The sequence below is a fragment of the Ammospiza nelsoni genome, chromosome 34 (genome assembly GCF_027579445.1).
Source record: "Ammospiza nelsoni isolate bAmmNel1 chromosome 34, bAmmNel1.pri, whole genome shotgun sequence".
Lineage (NCBI taxonomy): Eukaryota > Metazoa > Chordata > Aves > Passeriformes > Passerellidae > Ammospiza > Ammospiza nelsoni.
The window spans coordinates 800917-824713 of NC_080666.1; the positions used below are offsets into that span (position 1 = coordinate 800917).

Below are 23797 nucleotides of genomic sequence, written 5' to 3' on the forward strand. Positions count from 1 at the left end.
AGCAATATTTTTTTCCTACTTATATCTTCTGGACTATGCTGGTAAAATAAAACACGGGATTACACAAGAAAGAAATATAAAAACAGTTGTAACACAAATTAAAGATCTTAATTTCTTCTAATACATTACCCCACCAGCTAGATTTTAACATTGTTTTCTAATTTTTGGACTGGGACCTGGGTTATTATATGCATATATATTTTTCTTTTTGATTTCTTTTGCTTTTGCTAGAATGACTTTTCTGTGGTCATCAATTTTCAACGATCTGATATATTGAACTTTCCACAAACACCCCCTTCTTTGGCCAATAAATAGTCTAAAGCGAACCTTTCTGATACCCTACTTTTTTTGTTTGGATTAGCTGACTTAATTTTAACTCTAATGCCTGGGCAGCCTTACTTGCTATCATTTCTATAACTGCTTGGAGTCTTGTAATACAATTCAACAGATAATTTGGAGTCAATACAGAGTTAGATTGCTGTGCTGGTTTTACCTTTTCCTTTATTATTTGGGTTTTTTTTTTCCAAATCTTGAACCGCATCTTCAAGATTAAATTTAAAACAAATCCATCTCTCTCCTGTTGGACATTCAGTTCTAAATCTATTGCCACTTTTTCTTAAGTTTCTTGTAATCCAATAATTTACTCCATTTTGCCTACAAGTTCTTAATTTGGATGGGTTATAACAGTGGCTGTTGACATAGGTGTGTGTAATAAAGGAGGAACTTTGGTTTCTTTCTATGTGATGCGTTCTGTAGCATTTGTGACACAATCCTGCTGGTATCCCGAAAGGGAAAAGGCAACAAATGAGTGCCAGAAACAGGAATAACAGAGGGCCAGTATGGCTTATACTCCCACCTCTCATCCCTGTGAGGTTGCAACCCACAGCAGGTGTATTTGATCTTCTCGGTGGTGAAATAGAGAGGCCAATCTGGTCTTGCCCTCTATTTCCTTGTCACTTTCTCTTAACTAATTGCTAGGCAAATTGTTTTTGACACTCTTTAACTGTGGTCTCTTACTGTTCCTCAGGTATCTCTCATTTAACAGGCACTAATAATTCCCATCCACAAAACCAAGTCAGTACTTTAACACTTTTTGCAATAAGAGCATAAATTTTGCGCATCACAACACTAATTACTCTTACAATTTAAGCATTTACTTATAACCCACCTAGCATGTCCAGTATTGGAATGAATCAAGTAAAGTTTACTAATGGAAATAGTAATTCCCCTTCTCCCTTGTACAATTCTAGGGCTAAGGTCAGAATACAAAAACATTCTTGATCTTTCTATCTGAGGTATTCCTCCCCCAAGGAGATGTTTTATTCAGGTAGTGCTCAAAACCAGTGATATAAGCATTATCTTATTTCTTAATTCAGTGTAATTCTTTGTACATTTTTTGGATCATTTGGGTTTTCTCAAACCATTACCACTCAGTCCCCATTGGAAAGTCAGTTCAGTATCACCCGGTTTAAATGTGATAGTCCCTTCCTCAAGTTTCTTCACAAGTCCTTTGATTCTGCTGGCATGAATTCACTCTCTTTCCGTGATTTTGATTGTTGCTTCAGTAGTACCTGGAAAGGACTTCTTAATAGCATAGTAATAAAAGAAAGATAATACTGCATTAACTTTTACTATTTGATTTCCTCCTAAACTTTCTGGGTTTAGCTAAAAGCTTTCTCTACAGCAGCCTCTTCTTCAGGAAAAAAGCCTTCTCGTTAACGGCAAACAAAACACACAAAAGAAAAAAAACAACAAAAAACTTATTACTTAAGAAAAACAAACCGCTATGTGAGGTTTGGAGAGTCATCAATCTCCGCTTTGATTTTATCTTTGAGTGCTAGCCCCTCTCCCCCTCTCTTCACGGCCTTGCTGTCAGTGCTGTTCTTGGCCCTTCCCCCGGTGCGGCCCCTTGGCTGCAGGGCCGGAGCCGGGAGAGCAGCCCCGGGCATGGGGACCCTGGGGGCTGCCCTGGGTCTCTTTTGCCCTCTCTCTCTGTCTCTCTTCTTCTCTCTCTCGGCCCACTTCCCGGGCCGACGCTGCCATCCCGGGCTCGGGACCCCGACAGTCTGGGAGCCCCCCGGCAGCTCTGCCCCGGAGCCAGCCCGCTCCTGGCCGCAAACCTGTGTCCTCTGCTGCCAGCACCGCCCGGGGCACCTCCATGGATCGGTCCCTGCCGCAGCCCCCGAGACCCCGCCGCTCGTAGGGAGCGCTCAGACACCTCCCAGCCTTGACAACCCCAAACTTGGCGTGCCCAGGTGCTCCTGACATTCTTTCTCTTTCTCTAGGCAACTTATCCTCTTTTCTCTTCAAGGAGGGCCCGTTCTGCTAAGGCTTTTCCGGACCCCAGTGTGGCATTGAATAACCTCTTAACAACCATGTGTTAAGACACTTCTCTGCCTTTCATGCAAAAAACTTGCATTCACACTTCTGCTCTCTTCGAGCACCAAGATGTCATCACTTCACATTCTAACATCTCAGAGTTTCCTAACTACTTCTCTACTTCAACTTCTCTCTTTCTTCTCTCTCAGTTGTAACCCTTATGGGGTCGATATTTATTCTTCCCCTATTTCTTTCTCCAGCCCAAACTTCTTCGTTGATTTTTTTTTTCTTCATCCTCTTGGCTTAATTTCAAAACTCTAGCTGTCATTTTCTTATTTTCTAATATAACTCTTACTCTTAATTGCACTTGTAAGACTCTTCCCAATAAATTGCTACCTGCCCCTGGGACCAATAACACATCTCCCATCTAAATTTTAGTTTCTTCCCTCAATTACCACATCTTTAATGACCAGAAATGTAAAACTTCCTCTTTTTGCCCCTGTTACTTTCACTATATGTTTGCTCACACTATAACCTTTTGGAACGTTTAACAGGCAGGTTTTCTCTGCCCCTGTGTCTATAACAAATTCCAATTCTTCTTCTTGGGGACCCACTTTTAAAGTTATCACAGGCTCCTGATGGTATTTGTTCCCCCCCAAAAAAATTAGAGCCTATTACTTTTTTTTTTTTTTTTATGGACCCATTTCTTTAAAGATTTTCAGATCTTCTGCTTACTTAGGACCATTTTCCTTTTTCTCTAAAGTTTGTTTATCTATTTAGTTGGAGTTTTTTCTTTCCCCTCTAAAAGCTGTCTCTCAAAAATCTTTTGTTTTCACATTTCGCCTTTGATATGCTGTCTCATTTATTCTCTTGGTTATGTAATTACAATAACTGTTCATGTGTTTACTCCCCTCCTCATTATTTTAACCCCATTCAAGAGGTACAGTTGGCATTTTGTCTTCTCTGGGGGTCCCTGTGGATTATCTTTTTCTTAAGCTTTTATTTCAGTTGCTCTGATTAATTGCTTTTCTTCCTGAGAAAAATATTATTTTCATTACCAACCACATCTCTTCTCAAGTATACATGTTTGGACCTAAAAGTTGGTCTAATTGTTCAGCTATGCCTATGGGATTCTCCAAATATCTCTTTTATTTATTTCTTAAAATTTCAGACCTCAGACAAAGTGAAAGAAGCATTTACAAACTCTGATCCATCACCCCCCTTTGAGAACCTCTCTTAATGGAAATAGACCAATCTCTTTATCCCATTCTTTTTGGATTTTTATCTTCTACAGCCTTTCTCACGTATTTTTAGGAAGAATCAGGAGAGGGCTTTCTTCTAACTGAATTTTTAGTGCTTCGATAAAGTGATTCCTTTAGAGAGTTTCCCTGAGCAGCCAGAGCTGTTGTTACCAAGGGAATGGAGCTCAGGGCAGGACGGGGAGACTCGGCCCAGCTCAGGGTCTGGGGGCTCCAAAGGCAGGGTCTGTGGTTCGGATCGCCCAAGGGGATCGGCACAGCTCAGGGTCTGGGGGCTCCAAAGGCAGGGTCTGCAGCCGGGATGGCCCGAGGGGCTCGGCACAGTTCAGGGTCTGGGGGCTCCAAAGGCGGGGTCTGTGGTTCGGATCGCCCAAGGGGATCGGCACAGCTCAGGGTCTGGGGGCTCCAAAGGCGGGGTCTGTGGTTCGGATCGCCCGAGGGGATCGGCACAGCTCAGGGTCTGGGGGCTCCAAAGGCGGGGTCTGTGGTTCGGATCGCCCGAGGGGCCGTTCCGGTGCAGGCCGAGCTGGAGCGGGGATCGCCCCCTCACGGCTCACGGCGGCTGATCCGGCACAGACAAAGCCGGGACTGACCCCGGGAGCCGACAGAATCAAGGCAGCCGGGGATGGGACAGACGGAACCCCCCTCGGTGCGGTCAGCGCGGTAACCACGGCGCACAGGGCAGGACAGACCCCCAGCCCCGGCACGAACTGCGGAGCGGGACTGGGACAGACGGACTGGGACACACGGACTGGGACACACGGACTGGGACAGACGGAGTGTGCCGGAGCCGGCACAGGGGCTGGGAGGGCTGGTGCGAACGAGTGGGGGAACGAACGGGAATGGATGAGGTAATTTGTTCTCAGCTTTATACTTTCCCCGTTTTGCTTTTATTGACTTCCAAAAATGTTATTTTCTTACAGCCTCCCCCCTCCCCAGCATGTGGTATACTCTTTTTCTTCTGGTTTAAACGGTTTTTACAAATAAATCCAGAGCTTAGCAAATCTAAACTTCTGCTTGGATACTTTGAAATGGTCGACGAGCTAACTCACGACCTTCTCATATTGTTTTTCTTATCACCCTTTTATTTATCTTTTGGCAAATTATACATGTTTCAAGTACTTGTTTTCTTACTCTAAAAGTCTCAGTGCACCCATAGTTCTTTTAAAAAAATGATCACACCTAGCCTGTGTATCCCACCGGGCTTTTTGATGCATGTCTTCTGCTACTCCCTCATAAGCGTTTTATTATCTAATTGTCTTCCATATAAAGATGTTTCTATTTCCCCAATTTATCTTGTTCGCCACGATCTTGTTTTAATTCCCCCCCCCTCTTTTTTTTCTTCATTTGGAGTTAATATTAACTCTTTCAGCTCTATTTTCTGCTGCATCTTTAGCTTCTTGATCTGCCAATTATTTATTTTATTTCTTCTTATTTCTAGGTCTTTACCTTTTGGTGTCCTTTAATATGTACTATTGCTATCTCTCTTAGGTAATTTTAATGCCTCTAAAACCTCGAAAATAAGTTTCTCATGTACTAATCTTTTTCTTCTTTAATTAAGCAATCTCCCTTTTAAAATTTTTCTTAAGGTACGTGCTACTCTAAAGGCATACCTTGAATCAATATATAACTCTCTTATGTTAAATTTTCTAATGCTGTTTTTAAGTATATAATTCACAAGTTTGCATGTTTTTTCTCATCAACTTCTGCATACCCTGTATTTTGCAATGAGTTGTATTTCTGTTTGTTAACATAACTCCCAAAGTGCTGTCTTGGGGTATTTCTGTTGGTAATTTTTTTCTGTTTTTAATTTCCTGTATCCACCTTACTGAATTTCTGTCTCATTTTTCAGTTTTCTATCTATTCGTCCCCTGCTTCTGTTTTTCACTTTTTACTAACAACTTAAATACCACTTTTCTTTCAACTACTTACACCCAAAAAAACCCCTTTTTCTCACACTGCTTTTCAATACAATCCACCTCCCTCCAAGGAGATACGGTAAGGCTTAAAATGCACAATCGACATTACCTATACTTTCATTCATCTACATTCACTCACTTTTATTTCTCATTCACTTTCACACATTCCTTCACACTCTCAAGACACAAAGTGGATCCTTATTGCTAGAAAATCACAGGTCCTTGTGGCCCCCTCTTTTGCTTTGGGGGTTACCTCCAGGTCTCAGTGTCACCAGGCCCCCTAGAAGGGCCCTGACTCTGGCTGCCTCTGGTGTCCGTTCCCCTGTGAGGCTGTCTGCGTGTCTTTCACACTCTTCAGCTACGGCCCCTCACACGCCCAGGGAACGCTAGCCTGGTTCGCAGGTCACTCACTCCTCTTCGGCCCAGAAGCCCCCACCCAGCCAGGAGCTACAGCCTGGTGTGCAGGTCACTCACTCCTCTTTCCACCGCCTCCCCCTTCCCACCCGCCCGGGAAACTGAGGCTGACTCTGTGTGTGTCTCACTCTCACACACCACAAAACAGCAATAAGGTACCTTTTACTTTCACATCACCTATTACAAGTTTAGGTGTTACTGGCCAGTCCCGGTGCTATTGGATATCCCTCAACCCAGCTGTGTTATCCAACCTCAAATGCTCTTGGGCAATTTTTCCCTCAATCCTGCTGTGTTGTCCAACCCCAGATGGTCTCGGGTAATTTTCCTTCAATTCAGCTGTGTTGTTCAACCCCAGATGCTCTTGGGCATTTTCTGTCCCTCAACCCAGCGGTGTGGTACAACTACAGATGCTCTTTGGCATTTAATTTGTTCTGCTGTGTTGTCCAACCCTGGATGTTCTTGGGCATTTTTTTATCCCTCAATCTAGCGGTGTTGTCCCACCCTGAATGTTCTCGGGCATATCCTCACTCTGACAGAATTCTGCTCAACCCTGCTCTTGGATGCTCTTGGAATATAAATCCCTCAACCCAGCAGGTTTTAGGGGCCCCTCCTGTCCTGTTTCCTAGTGGATTGGGCTAGGAAACCTTGCTCCCCACCTCCGAGGGGTCCAACCCCTCCCTGAGACCCAGTCCCAGTTACTCCGGGGGATTCTTTCACTCTCTTATGAGTCGCTTTGTCTCTTTACTGGCCGCTTTTCCAGCGAAAAGTCAGAAACGCAGCATGGGAGACTCCGCACTCACTGTGCAGGTCTGGGACAAGCAGCCCTCCTCTCATTCACACGCATTCATCCCCCGTGCCTGTCCCCCCCAGAAGTACTTACCAATCCTTTTTCCTTCCCGGGTTCTTCGTGCGCACTACTACTCTTAGGGGGCAAATTACAGCAGTTGTAGGGAGCCTTTTCCCGTTCTCTTTGTTTTATTGTCTCCTTTTGTCCACAGATCGTAACCTGCGTCTGTCCGTCACTTCAGGGGAAGCAGAGCGAGGCTGCCAAAGAGGGCAGGGCGCGCCTTCCCCACTCTGACTCTCCTAAAGCACCGGCAGCGAGGTGTTAGTAACCATCCTCTGCTACCAAATTGTGAAAAACACCAATCACTTGTTTTTAACATTTTTAATGTTTAATAGTAATAAGATGGTTATATAGTAACACAATTAGAGTAATAACAATTTGGACAAATTGAATTAAGACAATATGAGACAATAAAAACAAAGAGTTACAGACGTTCGGGTACATTTTCTGGGCAGCACGAGCCTGAAAAAGGACTCCCGGTAACAAAGGATTAACCCTTAAAAACAATAGCCCGTTGCATATTCATACACTTCATACATGATGCATAAATTCCATTCAAACACAGGATTCTGTCTGATCAGTGTCAACTTCTTCCCTCTAATCCTAATAGTGCCTCCAAGGTGGGAAGAAGTTTGTTTCTTCTGATAAGAAGGCCATAAATTCTTTTTCTCTGAAAGATCTAGGTGTCCTGTGGCTGTTATCTCGCTGCAAGCCCTTTCTGTTAAACAAAGCATCTTACATAGCATAGTTTCTATTTTAACAATTTTTATAACCTAAAACTATATTTAACACAGTACTTAAGAAAATTAATACAGCATTGCTTTCTAATACATCACATATATTATTCATTTTAATATTTGGAAAAGCCAATAATAAAATACAGGCATTTTTCACACCCCATTTCTGGACATCAGGGCTCCCTGCTCCCCTTTTCCTGGCCATCCCATGGCTCCCAGCCTCCAGACTGGCCATTGGCTTGACCCTGGGATGCCCTGGAATGCCTTGGTCCCCCATTCCTGCCTTTTCCAGCCCCCAGCCCCAGCTTTGTGCAAAACAAGAGACTCCCTGAACTCCTTGTTCTCAAATATCCCCAGTGTCCCCACCCTGGTCTCCCCTTTTTGGGAAACCCTGGACTCCCCTTTCCTGGGCTCAGGGACCCCCTGGAACTCCCTTTTACCTCTCCACATCCCTGCCCCTGTCCCCTGTCCCTGTCCCCTGTCCCTCGGCTCTGTGGGGCCCAGGGTGGCAGCAGGAGCCAGGGCAGCCCTGGGGGAGAACAACCCTGAGCCCCAGCTGGGCCAGTTCCCCCAGGTCACTCCCAGCATGGGCCCTGTGGCTCCCAGTCACCCCCAGGATGGTCCCAGTCACTTCCAGTTACACTCAGGATGTTCCCAGTATCATCCCAGTCACTCTCAGCATGATCCCAGTATGATCCCAGGTGTTCCCATTCACCCCTACTATAGTTCCAGGCACTCCCAGTATGGTTCCAGTCCTTCCCAGTATGATTCCAGGATGAACCCAGTCACTCTCAGTACGGTGCCGTTTGCCCCCAGTATGGTCCCAGTCACTCCAAGTCACCCAGTAGGATTCCAGTCACACCCAGTAGGATTCCAGTCAATCCCAGATACTCCCAGTATTATTCCAGTGACTTCCTTTATGGTTCTTTTGTGATTCCAGTCACTCCTGGTCTCTCCCAGTACATCCCAGTTGTCCCTAATGTGTTTCCACTCACTCCCAGTTGCTCCCAGTAGCTTCCAGTATGATTCCATTTGCTCACAGCCACTCCCAGTCACCTCCAGCATGATTCCTGTCACTCCCTGTATATCCCAGTTGCTCCACCATGGTCCAAATTGCCCTCAGCCTGCTCCTAGTCACTTCCAGTATGATTCCAGAAGGATCCCAGTCACCCTCAGGGTGGTGCCAGTTGCTCCCAGTATGATCCCATTTGTCCCAGCATAGTTCCATTTCCTCCCAGTGTGATCCCAGTTGCCTCTAGCACAGACCCAGTCCCTCCCAGTATGATCCTACTCTGATGCCATGATGATCCTAGTTGCTCCTAGTATGGTCCTGGTTGCTCCCATTTCCTCCAGTCTGATCCCAGTTGCTCCCAGTGGCCCCTGTGTTATGTTTTGGAATGGGAGGAAATTTAGGGAAGTGATGCAAAGTTTTTTGTGTATCTGACAGTCTGTTGAGCTGCTGAAAAGCTAGACGTGCTTTTGTGAAACACATATGGTAAAGATGAAAAAATTCAGAAACTTTTCTTTTCTTTGTTGGTCGGCAGGGAGGTGCTGGGTTTCGGTTTGGGCTTCTGCTCTGTGTCTGGGCTGGGCTGGGCCAGGCCATCTTGCTGCAGGCTGGGCTTCTTTTCTATTTTCTGGGCTGCTTGCTGGCTTCTCTCTCCATGGGCTCTGGTTTGGCCGGGCTGGGCTTCAGCAGCTGCCGGGCAAGGAGACAGGGGAGGCTGTGGAGCTTTAGCCAGAGCAGGGCTGGCTGTGGCTGCAAAGATCTCGCTGTCAGGCTGCTGCTTCTTCTTCTTAGCGTGGCTGAGACCAGAGACTTCTGTGGCTGGTGTAGAAAACTAAACACTAACTATAAAGCTGATCTGAACACAACTGAGCCACACCCTTCTGTTAGTAGTTACTGGTGGGTTAGGTAGGCTTCAGGCGTGATGTTAACTTTTTCAGTACTTCAATCTTCTTTTCAATGAGAGAAAAGAAAAAAATGCAAGTATATTAAAAACAAGATGAAGACATTAAAGGTAATAAAGAAGAAGGTAAGTAAGTCCCAGATGGGAGGGGTGAGAAGATGCTTTGTTTTTAGAGCTGAATTCCTCTTGTAAGCTATAAAGAAAAGACTCTTTTCCCTTATAATACATAAAATGATAAGGAAATTAAAGTGTTTGAATTGATATTAGGTAAAGGCTTCTATGTTAAAGTAAGCAGATGTTGAAATAGCTGTAATCTCATGAGAAGTTTGTACAAAGAAAGAGCACAGTCTTGTGCTTCTAAAAATGAAGATCTGTGCTCCCAGAGATGAAAGTGATTTTAGAGATAGATAATGAGAACTTTTGCCTTTAAACAGCTCATCTTTAAAACAATACCCCATAAACCAATATAGCCCATCTCCAAGCTGTGGGAAGGTAGAAATAAGGTAGAAATAAGAAAGATTTTACGATAGCAAGGTTCCCCTGGCGGTTGTTATTCATGACAAAATTGAGAACCATGAGAAAACTGTTTTTTCCTTTTGTAGAAAAGTCTCCATAACTTTATCAAGACGGACTTCTCTCCCTAAGTGAACTAAAAAAAGACTCTTTGAGAGGTAGTAAACTGACTAGAAATCTTAAGTTTAGTTTCTTTACATTATCAGTGAGAAAGAAAAAGTTGTGGGGAGAAGTATTCTAAAAAGTTTGCTTTGATTCTTACTACCTTTTTTCTCTTTTTACTTACTATTATTAAAATTTTTCTTTCTACCCTTTTAAAGTTTTGAGCCTGCTTTACCTTTCTCCTAATCCTATCTCACAACCAAAAATAAGTGTATTAGTAATTAACCAACACCAAACCCACCACATTCTTTAGTGCATTAGCCAAAAAAAATCTCAAAATTAAAGAGATCTTATATTAGCAAACCAAAACCACGACACCCTAGCACAGACCCAGTCACTCCCAGTATGATCCCAGTATGAATCCATTGTGATCCCAGTCTTCCCCAGCACAGTCCCAGTCAATCCCAGTTGCCCCCAGTGTAGACTCAGTTACTCCAGTCGCTCTCAGTGTGTTCCCAGTCACCCCCAGTATGGTTACAGTCACTCCCAGTATATCCCAGTTGGTCCCACTATGATCCCTGTTGCCCCAGTTCTGGCCCTGCTGAGTCCCAGTGTGCTCTGATCCTGCTCCCAGTGGGTCCCAGTGCTGGGCACGGTGAATCCCAGAGTGTCCCGGTGTATCCTGGAGTATCCTGGTGTGTCTTGGTATGTCCCGGTGTGTCCCAGTGTATCCCAGTGTGTCCCGGTGTATCCCAGTGTATCCCAGTTTATCCTGGTGTATCCCAGTGTATCCTGGTGTATCCCGGTGTCCCAGTCCATCCCAGCCTGTCCCAGTCCATCCCGGTCCATTCCCTTCACTGGGAGTGACTGGGATCATACTGGTGGAAAGTGGAACCTTACTGGGCCAAGTGGATGTGACTGGGAATGACTGTGAGTGTGCTGAGGGCAACTGGGATATACTGGGAGTGTCTGTAACCATGCTGGGGGTGACTGGGAACACACTGAGAGTCCCAGAGGGTCCAAGGACACCGTGGTGACACTAGGGAACCTCATGGAACCAAGGGGATCATGGTGGCACCACTGGAGCCCGTGGAACCAAGGGGATCATGGTGGCACCACTGGAGCCCGTGGAACCAAGGGGATCATTGTGGCACCACTGGAGCCCATGGAACCAAGGGGCCTTGGTGACACAGCAGGGCTTCAGTGAACCCAGAGACCATTATGGCTCTGTGGGGCCTGATGGAACCATGGAGACCATTGGGACCCTTCAGGGCCTCGTGTCACCAAGGGGGCATTATGGCACCTCAGGGACACATGGAAGCAAGGGACCATTGGGTCCCATGGAACTGAGGGAACATGGAATAGGCCTGGCTGGCTTGGCCTCCCAGGGGCCACTGGACAGCTCTGGCTGATGTTGGGGTGTCAAGGGCTGCCTCTCATCAGCTCCTGGAGCACTGGGGCTCTGTGCTTTCCTTGCTAGGAAAGGAACTGTCAATCTCTTCTAAGCACCCATGGCCAGAACTGGGATTTCAACTCCAAATTTTTCCTATAGGAATATTGCCAGGACAAGTGTGGCAAGCAATGGTTTCAGGAGAGTCACCTCCCATCTGTCCCCAAAACACTGGGGAAGGCTCCGTGCTTTCCTCCCTATGAGAAACAACTGTCCTACTTCTCCAGGCATGCATGGCTGAGATTGGTCTTCCACCTCCAGAAATCCCTAAATCCAAAGACTGCTCACAAAAAAAATCTGCCATTCCTGACCAGTTTGGCTGGCCTTGGCCCAGTGAGACTCTCACCTGCCTTCCAAACACTGAGGCTCTGTGCTTTCCTTCCTATGGAAAAGAACTGTCCTTCTCAGCCAGGTGCCCTTGGCCACAATTGGGATTTCACTTCCAGCATTCCCTGTAGTGACAGACTGGAGGAGATCATTGGCTTGAAACATTTTGTGTGTGAGGGAGGAAGGGGCAGGTCCAGCCTTGCCCTGCCCTGGAACCCCAGCCCTGCCCTGCCCTGGAACCCCAATCCCCCCAGAGCCTCTATCCCAGCCCAGCAGTGGCTGCCAGTCCCTGGCACAGCACAGGCAATGCTCCACGGCCACCTCTGCAGCCCCAGCCCAGCTCCTGAGGGACCAAATGAGCCCAAGTCCCATCTGGGGAAAGGGCCCAGGAAGACCAAGGGGTATTGAAGGCTGACCACAAGGCAAGCACACATCTTGACCCTACCTCCTCTTGGAATTTCTGTCTGAACACTGCTGGAATCCAGGAGTTGGTAACTCTGTGTGTGCACCTCTGTATCTTTTCAGCCAACAAAGCCAAGGGAAAGCACAGTTCCATCAAATACAAAAGTCATTCCTCTGCTGGATATTAAATCCACTTTCCACAGCAGACAGCCTCAGAGCAATGGAAAACACCTTCTGTGCCCAGCACAGATCCCAAGGTCTCCCCAAACCCTCCCTGCCCTAATTCTGCCCAGATTTGCTCTTTGCACACACAAGTCACACACTGAAGTCAGGAGCTCCCTCCATGCCCAGAGGGAGGAAAAGAGAGAAAGGGGATGAAGAGCTCTCCTGTGCAGAGCCAAGGTCCAAGTGCTCTGGGATGTCCCAAAACCATATGTCCACCATCCCCCAGAGATTTCCGTACAGCAACAGTTTCACACAAAGACAAAAGAAAAGGTAATTCTGTGAGATATAAACACAATTAAGATGTTGACTAAGATGATATTTATTTGAGCTTCAGAAATATTAGGCAATTCCCTGAAGCTTGAAGCATGAAACCAGTCAGCTGAAGGGCACTTGAATGACCAGAAAGCATTGAGAGGAGTGTTGAGGGTTTTTTGCAGGAGAATGGACATATGCAACATATGCACAATCCAGCCTTCACAGAAACTGAGTAAGGTCACCATGCCCTTGAAGGACACAAAAGAAGAAGAACACGCTCAGCAGCAGACGGTTCAGGATGCAAAGGCACACAAGAAAACCATAGTGAGATGTATGAAGAAGAAAGACTAACTAAAATTAACTGAAATGTCAAAATGCGTGCGTAAAAAGGATTTAACCAATCATGTATTAGCTTGAGGTATGAACAATAGAGAACAGTATAAAAATGGCTTGCTTTTTGTAATAAATTGGTTTCACTTGATCATATTAATCATGGTGTGATGTCCCATTAATGATCCTCTGCACCTGGGAACCAGAAATGCATGCAAGCCTCCACCCCAAGAGACATTATGAATTCAGAAAACATGGCCATTAACTGCTTGATACCAACACAGAGTAATGGCAACCAAAATGCAGTCAGACCAGGGGTTTTTCCACTCTCTCTCAAGCCCCACACGTTGGGCACCAAATGTTGTGCTGGTTTAGGGCAAATCTGGGAGAAAACCTCCAAAGAGGCTCCTCCAGAAAGGAAACGCACACGGCCCCTCCCCACAACCGGGTCAGGAAGGATTCCCTGGAGAGAAGTGGAAAGAACCTGTTTATTTAACAGGCAAAGCACCCCCAGCACACAAAATGAACAATACCAGGTGACAACACTCTTTCATCACTCTGAAAAAGATGACAAATTCAGAAAGTCTCTCTTGGGAGTGGTCGCTCTGTTATCAGTCCCTCCAGTGCTGGGGTAGCTGCTGCAGCCACAAGGTGCAAACTCTCAGTGTTTCCCAGGTCCCAGTCCAGAGCAGGTTTGAGTGGCTCCAAAAAAGGGAAAGGAAAAACAGTCCAGGGAAAAATTTGGTGTGCTTAGCTAAACTAACTAATGAGCAGAAACAAAAGCAAGAGCAAAGCAAAAAGCCAAGCAAAAAGCAAAAGCAGCACTATGTACTGCCCTGTCTCTGTGTCCCGCCAGCCATGGGGGAGCGGCTGATAGCAAAACCAAAACAAAACTTCGCTCTTCAGAGCCAGTCTTGAAGGCACAGAACATAATATCCAGCATAAACAGAACAGATGAATGGGGATACAAGCATCATAACGTCACCTTAGGACAGTCCTGCACCCAAAATTTTTTCCTGCACCCACTGCTGCATCCTGAGTCCTGTCCTGCACCCCGAGTCCCATCTTGTACCCAAATTCTGTACTGTCCCATACCCCAAACTCAAACCTGCCCCCAAACCCCAACCCCACCCCTCGTTCATCACCACATTCCTGTTTCACACCCTCTCAACTCCTGTCCCTCTCCACCCCTGTCCCACCCCCAAATTTATTCCCTGTCCCTGATCCCCTCCCTGTTCCCTCCCCAACCCAGTCCTTGCCCACAAGTGGTGGGCAGCAGCAGTGGCAGCTGGTTGGGGCCGGTGGAGTTGGAAGTGCTGCAGCCCCTGAGCCTCCTCGCCCTGGACACGCTCCAGAAGTGCATCTTCAGCCACGAGAGCCACAGCCAGGAACGAGTGTCACCTGTCCCCATTGATCATCTGTAAGAGACAGTCTGAGGTTTCCCTTATCTGCCTCACGACCACTGTGATGGACGGAGACTGAAGCCCCCTCCCAAGGGCTGAGACTGAGACCCCTATAACTCTAACACAGGGGGCTGGCCGGACTGCAGCGAGATGTTTGCCAAGTGTTGCCTTCAGGTGTGTTCCCTGGACCAAGAAAACAATTGGTCTTGCTCACTGCTGAGAACATGGACTGTCTGTAAACTTATCTGTTCCCTCTTGGTGGTTTCAATAGACTTACCTGTTCCCCCTTTGGTGGAGGACTATAATAGAACCAAGACTTTGAGATTCTCCCTGACGTGACAAGATCGATCTATTGGCTTGACCATGAGGGTTTCATCTCTTGATTGGCAGCGATTCCTCCCCTCTTTCTCTCTCTCTCTCTCTCTCTCTCTCTCTCTATCCTTTATTCTCCTTTCTAATCCTTCCATCACATCTGCTGTGGGCTCTCAACAAGAGGTGCATTTGTTTTGATTAATACCAAAATCCCCTTCCGTGTTGCTTTTGCCCTCTGAGATCAGTTAACGAACCATCATGACCCCCGCTTGTACGAGGGGATCATGACACCATCCTGGTGGCCCTGGTGACCCTACCATTGTCCCTGCTGGCCATCCTGGTGGCTGTGCTGGCTCTGCCATGGTCCCCACTGGCCATCCCGTCCAATCACTCTCCGTGTTGGCCATTCTGGTGGCCCCAATGGTCCTGCTATCATCCATGCTGGTGGCCACAGTGTCCCCCCATTGTCTCTGGTGCAGACGGCCCAGCGAGTACATCCTGCTGCTCACCAAGGTGGGGCTGGGGTGGTGGCCATGGGGACATGGAAGTGGTCAAGAGGGTGTTGGTGGTCATGGAAGGGTTGGCCATAGAGGCCAGCAGGATGCTGGTGGCCATGGGGGGCTTGGGCATAGACTGGTGGCCACAGGAGAACAGTGGTGGCCATGGGCAGCATTGACCATAGAGCTGGTGGCCAGTGGGATGGTGGTGCCATAGGGTGGTGGCCATGGATGGGATTTGGCCCCAGGTGGCCACAGACTGGTGGCCCCAGTGGCCCGTGGCTCATCTTGCCCCTGCAGGACGAGAATGGCCACACCCTGTCGGACGAGGACATTGCGGCTGAGGGTGACATCTTCATGTGTGAGGGTGAGCACGAGCTCACAGGTGCCATTGGGGAAGAGGCCCTTCAGTGTCCCCTCACTCACCCAGTGTCCCCACAGGCCATGACACCACGGCCAGTGGCCTGGCATGGCTCTTCTACAACCTGGCCGGCCATCCTGAGCACCAGGAGCGATGCTGCCAGGAGGTCCAGGAGCTCCTGGCTGGCCAGGACACTGCAGACATTGAATGGTGAGATGTCCCCAGGGCCACCCCAGTCATGTGGCTTGGGAGCATGGTGCCACCCCCGCTTGTCCCCAGGGAGGACCCGTCCCAGCTGCCCTTCACCACCATGTGCATCAAGGAGAGCCTGCGGCTGCACCCTCCTGTCACTGCTGTGTCCCGGCGCTGCACTGAGGACATCCCCCTGTGTGATGGCCGTGTCATCCCCAAGGGTATGGCATGGCCAGGGTGTCCCCAGTGTCACCACCCACCCTCATCTGCTGTCCCTAAAGTGGCCATTCCCATCCCACCAGGGGTCATCTGCCTGATGAGCATCTACAGGACCCACCACAACCCAGACTTTTGGCCCAAGCCTGAGGTAGGGCCACGCTCTGAGGTGTCCCTGTCACCATGGTGGTGACAGCTGTGTCCCCTCTGTGTGACTGTGTCGGTGTCACCCCAGGTGTTCAGTCCTCTGACGTTCAGTCTGGAGAACAGCAAGGAACGGTCCCCATCGTCCTTCATCCCCTTCTCTGCTGGCCCCAGGTATGTGCTGGAGTGGGGACAGGAGTGTCCCCAAGTGCCACCCCTGTCCCTGGCTGGGTTCACAGTGGGGTGACAGTGGGGAGGAGCAGGGAATAAATGGTAGCATGAAAGGGACGGTATCATGGTGGTGGTGGGGATGTGTTGTCCTTGGCCATAGGACACCCCATGGCATGGACATGTCAACCCATGGACTTGTCTCTAGGCCACTTGTGTCACCATCCATGGCCATGTGCCCCATGTCCTCCTCCATGGCCATAGAGCCCCATGTCACCATCTCTATCTGTGACATCCCCCATGCTCAATATCACCATCCACAGCCATGTCCTTGTCCCCATCCCCACCACATCCCCACCCAGGTCCTTGTCCCCATCCCCACCATGTTCCCACCCAGGTCCTTGTCCCCATCTCTACCATGCCCCCACCCATGTCCCACAATGTCACCATCCGTGTGTTAGCTAAATGTCTTTATATTTACCCCAATGTTGGGTGAAGGATAATGAAAAATGAAAGAAAATAAAAGCATTTACGTGTCCATGCTGGCTGAGTATCCGTGTACCTGGGCAGGTAGAAAGGACCTTTTCTAGAGGGATTTCCACTCCATTGTCTCCAAAATCCTGGGTTTTGCCCCAGTCAATCACCATTTGGCTGTGGAAGATGCTGGTGGGCCAGAGAGAATTAGAATCATGGAATGATTCAGGTTGGAAAAGACCTCCAACACCATTTGGAATTCTGGATGCCACCCGAAGAATGATAGGATGCAAAAGGTGAGACTTTTTTGGGGTTGAAAGTAAAAAACTGTGCTGTCCACTATGAAATTCTGATGTCTGTTTGCATCCCAATGGATTTTTCTCTGGCCGTGTCCAAGTGCCCAAGGTGAGCCAGGAAGATGTGGAGACCACCAGCCAGGTGTCTTCCCAATATGGATCACCAGGACCATGGATGACCAAGTCTCCGCCCAGCAAGGGTCACTGTGGACCATCCAGTGGGGGTCCCCACTGGGGAATGGAGTTGAAGCAGCGCTCAAAGCTCTTCCTGTCACTGTAGGACACAAAACAACACGAGCGCACACACTGCTGCTCTCAAGGGGAAGAAAAGGGAAGTTTATTTCCTGACTCCAACATTTATAGTTTTCTAAAAGCGACCGTGGATTGGAGGGTGAAAGTGCCACCTCTCCAATGACACTGGACAAACTAACAGTCCATCATATTTTTCTTCTTCTATAAAAGAATGCAAAACAATAAGTTATTTACAGAAAGTGTTTGAGAAAGTTTGCTACAAGAATGTAAACATCAGAAGGCTCAGAAAATCTTAAAAAATCAAGGCAACACTCTTCCTGCACACAGGGCACTTGTTGGGCATCCCTTACTGCAGCCTCCCTTGGTGTTGGGTCACGGCAGAGTTCTGGGAGAAGCTCTTCCCACACTTGGGACACTGTCAGGACCTCTCCCCAGTGTGGATCCACTGGTGGGTGACAAGGGTGGAGTTTTTCTAAAAGCCCTTCCTGCAGTCAGGGCAGCAGAAGGGCCTCTATTCTGTGTGAATCTGCTGATGCTTGAGGAGACGGTATCGGCTCTGAAACCTCTCCCCACACTCAGAACACTCATAGTCTCTCCCCAGTGTGGATTCTCTGGTGGGCAATCAGCCTAGAGTTCTGCCTGAAGCATTTCCCACATTCCCCACACTTGTAAGGCCTCTCCCTGGTGTGGATCCTCTGGTGCAGAATCAGCCTAGTGCTCTGACTGAAGCTTTTCCCACATTCCCCGCACTTGTAGGGCCTCTCCCCAGTGTGGATCTTCTGGTGGACAGTCAGGCTGGAGGGGTCGATGAAGCTTTTCCCACATTCCCTGCACTTATAGGGCCTCTCCCCAGTGTGGATCCTCTGGTGGGCATTCAGATGGCAGCTCTGCCTAAAGCTTTTCCCACATTCTCCACACTTGTAGGGCCTCTCCCCAGTGTGGATCCTCTGGTGCAGAATCAGGCTGGAGTTCTCAATGAAGCTCTTCCCACACTCTGAGCACATGTAGGGGCACTCCCCAGTGTGCATTGTCCGGTGGATGATCAGGCGGGAACTGTCACGGAAACCCTTCCCACATTCCCCACACACAAAGGGTCGTATCCCAGTGTGGATCATCTGGTGGAGTTTCAGGCTGGAGCTCCTCCTGAAGCTCTTCCCACATTCTCCACATTTATAGGGCCGTTCATTGGTGTGGATCCTCTGGTGGACGATCAGGTTGGAGTTGATCCTGAAGCTCTTCCCACATTCCCCACACTTGTGGGGCCGTTCATTGGTGTGGATCCTCTGGTGGACGATCAGGTGGGAGCTGATCCTGAAGCTCTTCCCACATTCCCCACACTCATAGGGCCGTTCCCCGGTGTGGGTCCTCTGGTGGATGAGCAGGTGGTCGCTCCTGCCGAAACTCTTCCCACATTCCAAGCACTGGTGGGGCTTCTTGCCATCATCAAGCTGCTCATGGAACACCACCTCAGTGCTCTGGCCAGATCTCTGGCTGCCTTCCTGGCACAGACTGGGTCTTTCCACCTCAGAGCACCCTGGGCTGGGTTTGCAGCCTCTCCTCCTGAGGGATCTCTGGGGCTTTTCCTCCCCGTTGGATTCCTGTGCCCTGGAGCTGCTCAAAACGGCCTCTGCCACAAGGTTCTGCTGTGGGGATTTGTCCTCCCTGGTCTCCATCCTCAGCTCCTTCCCTGGGGGAGGAAGGACAAGGAGAGGATGGGATTTGCCTCCGTGCCAGAGGGAAGGGGAAGGAGATCCCCCCAGTGCATCCCTGGCTGGACAGCATCAGCAGTGGGGCTGTGCTGCAGCCGGAGCCGTGCTGGGCTGGGAGATGGAGCAGGAGAGAGGGGAAAAGGGGCACCGACTTCCTTCTCACCTGCCTCAGTGCCCTGGGGCATCTTCCTCTTCCTCGCAGCCTTCTCCATCCAGATGAGGTTTGGGAATGGGAAATCCTGGTTTGGCGGAAAAACAAGATGTGAGTGCACTGCCTTTGATGGTCCCACTGGCCAAGTCCATCTCTAGAAGTCACCGGGTGTCTGGTGGCCAGAAATACCTCCAAAAATCAAGGAGTCCAAAAACCTCTCCCAGGAGTTCCCTGTTTCCAGTGTCCTCACTTTGGGGTTATGGGGGTCTCTCTTCTCAGAGCTGCTGGGGGAGCTGTGGGTCCTGGGTATTCCCCCTCTCCCAGGTCCTGCTTACACAGGCTGAGGGTCTTTTGGGGGTCCCAGGGGTGAAATTATGATGCTCGTATCCCCATTTGCCTGAAATAAGCTTTGCACCTTTAACACTGGTTCTGAGAGCAGAGAGGGAGGAAGAAGAAGCACAGAGTTTGTTTTCAGAACCTCTCTCACTCCTCCACATTCCTGCTCCTCTCTTGTCTGCAGATGGACAGACAGCGGGACAGAGCCCTCCTTTGCTTTTGGTTAGTTTGAGCTAGCAGAGGCAGAGAAGTTCCCTGGACAGTGGGTTTTGGTTTTTCCTTTTCTTTGGACCTGTCTAAACCTGCTCTGGACTGAACACCCAGAAGAGCACCAGGTGCTCACACCTGTGCCCCACTGGGGCTGGGCCACAGCATTTCCAGCACCAGAGAGACTCATAGGAGATTGATAAGAGACTGAGCAAGCCAAGCTACAGCTCATGGAGGGACTTTGTGAGTTTGTCATCTCTTTTGGAGCAGCAAGAGATTTTATTGTTTAATACTGTTCATTTTTGGGGCTGGTGAGTGCTTTGCCTGTTCAATAAACAGTTTTTTCCACTTCACTCAAAGCAAATACTTTTCCAGAACCAGCTGGAGGTGGGGCCACTTGACTTTGCTCTTCTACAGGAAACACCTTTAGAGTTTTTCCTCCCAAAATTGCCCTAAGCCAGGACATTGGCTTTGAAGGTCCCACTGGCCAAGTCCATCTCTAGAAGTCACTGAGTGTCTGATGGCCAGAAATACCTCCAAAAATCAGGAATTCCAAAAACCTCTCCCAGGAGTGCCCCATTTCCAGTGTCCTTATTGTGGGGTTATGGGGGTCCCTCTTCTCACAGCTGCTGGGGGGCCCATGGGTCCTGGGCATTCCCCCTCTCCCGGGTCCTGCTCAGGCATGCTGAGGGGGTTTTGGGGGTCCCAGGGCTCACCCTCCCCTGATTCTGTGGAAATTGTTTTTGTGACACGTGCCAGTTGGGAATGGAATCAGCAAATGCTTCTATCTGCTGTGTCCAAAACAGACACAAAGAAAGGTTTTGAAACTTTCTGACCAAATAGACAAATAAAGCATCAAAATCAAAGAAGTATAGTAGAGCAAAAGAGATGAGGCAGCAAGACGACTGATGCTTAGAATAAAATAGAGGAAGTTGGGGTAAAGCTAAGAGATATTGCAACAAAGCAATTAAAAGCTTATGTATAATAACAAGCTTGATGCACTTGACAAAATCATGTAGCAGACACCACTTGCAAGGCCTCCCTCCAGACAATCACAAGAAGGATAGCAATCAATGACCACCTAGAAATATTGTGAAATTACTGCTCCCAGCTTATTGATATTTGCTAATTTGGACTAACCGAGCACATTGGAAAATGCTTTGTAGGCTTAAAAACAGTATATATACTTTACTGAACTGTGTGTGCTATGAGTGGAGCAGTGACTCCCCAGCCACCCAGCGCTGCGTGCTTGCTTTAAAATAAAAGGTATAGAAGTAAAATTCACATTGGCTATTGAAATTTTACATCAGGTTTTCCAGGGTCCCCTTTCTCCAGCATCCCCCCACTCTAGGCACTCAGCGCTTCCCCTGCTCCCCTTTGCACTCCTGAGAGATCCAAAAGTATCCCCTTCATCAAATAAATTTAAAATACCTCTCTCAGCGACACCAAAATATATTTGGGACTCAACTCCTGTGAAAAACGCCAATCACTTGTTTATAAATTTTAAAAGTTTAATAGTAATAAAATGGTTCTAAAAACAGTAATACAATTAGAGTAATAATAATTTGGACGATTTGAATTAGGACAATACGAGATAACAAATACAAAGAATTATGGATGTCCGGGTACCTTTTTCTGGGCAGCACGAGCCTGAAAAAGGGCACCTGTTAACAAAGATTAACCCTTAAAAACAATAACCCGTTGCACATTCCTACACCTCATACATGATGCATAAATTCCATTCAAACACAGGATTCTGTCTGGCTATCATCAACTTCTTCCTTCTAATCCTAACAGCCCCTTTGAGGCAGGAAGAAGTTCGTTTCTTCTGGTAAGAGAGCAAAAAATTCTTTTTTCTGAAAGATTCAGGTGTCCTGTGGCTGCTATCTGATGCGAGTGCCTCATTCCTTTCTTTAAAAAAACCTCACTGACATAGTTCTTCTTTTAACTACAAAAGTTACCTTTTAATTACAAGACTACATTTATTATTAAACTGTTAATACAGCACTACTAATCAGTATACCAAAATACATATGGTAAATGTGAAAATGCCTGTATTTTATGATTGACTTTTCGCAAATATTAAATGAATATTATATGTGTTGTGTTAGAAAGTAATGCTGTATTAATTCTCTTAAGTACCATGTTAAATATAGTTTTAGGTTATAAAAATTGTTAAAATAGAAACGATGCCATGTAGGATACTTTTTTAAAGAAAGGACTTCCAGCGAGATAGCAGCCACAGGACACCTGAATCTTTCAAGAGAAAAAGAATTTATTGCTCTCTTACCAGAAGAAACGAACTTCTTCCTGCCTCGAAGGTGCTGTTAGGATTCAGAGGAAGAAGCTGACACTGACCAGACAGAATCCTGTGTTTGAATGGAATTTATGCATCATGTATGAAGTGCATGAATATGCAATGGACTATTGTTTTTAAGGGTTAATCTTTGTTAGCGGGGGTCCTTTTTCGGGCTCATGCTGCCCAGAAAAAGGTACCCAGAGGTCCGTAACTCTTTGTATTTGTTGTCTCGTATTGTCCTAATTCAAATTGTCCAAATTATTACTACTCTAATTGTATTACTATTTTTAGAAACATTTTATTACTACTAAACTTTTAAAATTTTTCACACACCATAAGCACACATACCTTTGCTTAAAACAATGCTTGTTTATTTCGAATACAATACCTGCTTGTAAGCCTTAAAACACAACACACAGAGCTCCATTCTTAAGCTTTAACCTTCCTAATATCTTGCTAGATAAACTTTCTGCAGCTTAGAGAGCTATTCAGACAAGCATTAATACACAGGCCATTGTTCTATTTGCCCTTTCTTTTTCTACAGTTTAAACAATTTTTCTGCTGACCTATCTCATGGCTGCGCTCTACTCACAGTTCTGCTGTCTCTGAGGCCTGCCTTTTGCAGCTTTCCCAAACCCCTCTGATTTTATGGATTCCCACAGTAAATATCTGCATAGAGCCATATAATACGCACTTTTCATAACTCCGGAATCGGCAACGTCCAAACCCCAGCAAAATCCCCCTCTTCCCCCCCAAAACCCCTCCCGGAGCTGCCGCTTCCCCTCGGCGCTCACCTGTGGGACGCGGGGCAATGCGATGCTGCCGGGCCCAGCCGATCTGCGGGCTCGCCGTGGAACCCCGCAATGCTCCTTCCCGGCTGCTGCTCCTCCTCGGGCTGCTCCCTCCGTGCTGCTCCTGTTCCTGCTCCTCCCCTTCCCCTCTCCCTCCCCTTCCTCCCGCTCCAATCCCGGATCCCCCATTCGCACCCCCTCTGCCCCACGGCCGCAGCAGCGCCGGCTTTGGGGTGTTGGGGAAGATGAAACAGGAAAGCCTTACAAATATGATTGTCTGGCAAAAGATTTTAAGAATATGGAAACTATAAGCGAGTTTGAAATGAAAGCAAGCTATGAGATCCCTTAGTTACTGAACAACGGGAAAACAACGGTGTGGCCGCTGAAAGTAATCCCCTTTTGATGGAACAATTCCTTCTGCTTGCAGGCAGGTCCCAGGGTCAGAGCAGCCCCTACTGAAGGGGACCACAGAGGAGTTTTTAGGGTTTAAAATGTAGCACAGTATGGTAATGTAATGATTCTTATAGGTGGTATGAAAATGCTGTAGGATTTGTATCTTGTATTAGATTGGTTAGTGAGAATCAGAATATTCAACACAGAAGAAGATTAATTATATTGTAATGGGAACTTTGCTGTTTTAGCTCTTACCTCTCTTACTCTTGCTCTTACCTCTTGTCTCCTAGCTCTTGCCTTTGATGCTTTTAGCCCTTTTACTCTCTTACGCTTCTACTCTCTTACCTTCTCATCCTCTCTCCCCCTCTCTTCTCTCGGGCCTGCTCCGAGCTGTGGCTGCAGCTCCCAGCAGGGCCCTGCACCCAGGCCCTTTGCAATAAACCCCAAATCCCAGCAGTGCCCTGTGGAGAGTATTATTAATAATTGGTTAGCTGAGAAAGGCCATACTGAAATGATGCCGCTGGTTAAGCTGAAGGAGAAAAGTCAGCAGTCAGCAAGCTAAAAGGAAAGGTCAGCAGTGACCTTGC

General features: G+C 47.6%; 2 pseudogenes; one reads left to right on the forward strand and one right to left on the reverse strand.

Annotated features, from left to right (window-relative positions):
• The window catches only part of LOC132085941 (zinc finger protein 23-like), a 148752-nt pseudogene that overhangs the window by 74606 nt on the left and 50349 nt on the right, over positions 1–23797 (forward strand).
• LOC132085975 (zinc finger protein 664-like) lies at positions 16927–19374 on the reverse strand (annotated as a pseudogene).